Source organism: Arachis duranensis, chromosome 1, assembly GCF_000817695.3.
Source record: "Arachis duranensis cultivar V14167 chromosome 1, aradu.V14167.gnm2.J7QH, whole genome shotgun sequence".
Lineage (NCBI taxonomy): Eukaryota > Viridiplantae > Streptophyta > Magnoliopsida > Fabales > Fabaceae > Arachis > Arachis duranensis.
This window is the reverse complement of record NC_029772.3, coordinates 18,068,989-18,071,117: the sequence shown is the minus strand read 5'-3', so window position 1 is coordinate 18,071,117 and position 2,129 is coordinate 18,068,989.

The following is a 2,129-nucleotide window of genomic DNA, read 5'->3' as shown; positions in this document are numbered from 1 at the left end:
GCAGTGATTTGAGATGAAGAGAGGTGAAGAGAAGTGTTAGTAAATGAATAAATAAATAGAAGAAGATGAGAGAGAGAATTCAAAAATTAATTTTGAAAAGGAGTTAATGATTTTCGAAAATTAAAGATGAGATAAAATTAAAATTAAAATTTTAAAACAATTAGTTAATTAATTAAAAAGAATTTTGAAAAAGAGGTGAAATATTTTTGAAAATTAGAGAGGAAGAAGTAGTTAGGTGGTTTTGAAAAAGATAAGAAACAAACACAAAGTCAAATAATTAGTTGAAAAAGATATTAAAATCAAATTTTAAAAAGATAAGAAGATAAGAGGTTAGATAAGATATTTGAAATCAAAATTTTGAAAAGATAGAATTTTTGAAAAAGATAAGATAAATGATAAAAAGATTTAATTTTTAATTTTAACTTAGCTAACAAGAAACTACAAGATAAGATTCTAGAACTTAAAGATTGAACCTTTCTTAACAAGAAAGTAACAAACTTCAAATTTTTGAATCAATCATATTACTTGTTAGTATAATTTTCGAAAATCAATATAAAATTAAGAAAAAGATTTTTGAAAAATATTTAAAAAGATTTTCGAAAATAAATTAAAAAAAAGATTTAATTTTTGAAAAAGATTTTGAAAAGATAAGATTTTTAAAATTGAAAATTTGACTTGACTCTGTAAGAAACAACTAATTTTAAAAATTTTTGACCAAGTCAACTCAAATTTTCGAAAATTATGAGAAAACTAAGGAAAACATATTTTTTCTTTAATTTTTGAATTTTTTAATTATGAGAGAGAAAAACACAAATATGACCCAAAACATAAAAATTTTGGATCAAAACACAAGATGCATGCAAGAACATTATGAATGTCAAGATGAACACCAAGAACACTTTGAAGATCATGATGAACATCAAGAACATAATTTTGAAAAATATTTGATGCAAAGAAAACATGCAAGACACCAAACTTAGAAATCTTTAATGCATGGATTCTAACAAACGAAAAATGCATATGAAAAACAACAAAAGATGCAAAACAAGAAAACATAAAGATCAAATAAGAAGACTTACCAAGAACAACTTGAAGATTATGAAGAACACCATGAACGCATTAATTTTCGAAAAATGCATAATAATTTTTTAAAACATGCAATTGACACCAAACTTAAAAATTGACTTAAGACTCAAACAAGAAACACAAAATATTTTTGGTTTTTATGATTTTCTAATTTTTTTTGTATTTTTATTATATTTTTTCGAAAAACATATGGAAAAAGAAAATAAGAAATTCAAAATCTTTGAGAAGAATTCTAGGAATCTTTTTATGTTAGCCTAAAGATCCAATTCAGGGGTTGGACATGGCTTAATAGCCAGCCATCTTTAGGATGGAATTACATGCGTTGTGGTGATTAGTTGAAGACCAATCCCAAAGGAGTTTGGATATGGCTTTACAGCCAGCTAAGATTCAACATGTTACCATGAAACTCTAGAATTCATTCCTGAAAGTATTGAAGCCATAAAATAATTTAAAAATTTTTTTGAAAATAATTTTTTTTGAAAAATGAAAACAAAGAAAAATTTTGAAAAATTTTTGAAAACTTTTTGAAAAGAAAATTACCTAATCTGAGCAACAAGATGAACTATCAGTTGTCCATACTCGAACAATCCCCGGCAACGGTGCCAAAAACTTGGTGCACGAAATTGTGATCATCAACAGTGGCTCCAAAGACTTGGTGCTCTCAAACATAAATCACACTTTGTCACAACTCCGCACAACTAACCAGCAAGTGTACTGGGTCATCCAAGTGATACCTTACGTTAGTAAGGGTCGATCCCTGATGAGCGGATAATTTATACGCTTTTTGGCATTGTTTTTAGTATGTTTTTAGTATGTTTTAGTTAGTTTTTAGTATACTTTTATTAGTTTTTAGTTAAAATTCACTTTTCTGGACTTTACTATGAGTTTGTGTGTTTTTTTGTGATTTCAGGTAATTTCTGGCTGAAATTGAGGGACCTGAGCAAAAATCTGATTCAGAGATTGAAAAGGACTGCAGATGCTGTTGGATTCTGACCTCCCTGCACTCGAAGTGGATTTTCTGGAGCTACAGAAGCCCAATTGGC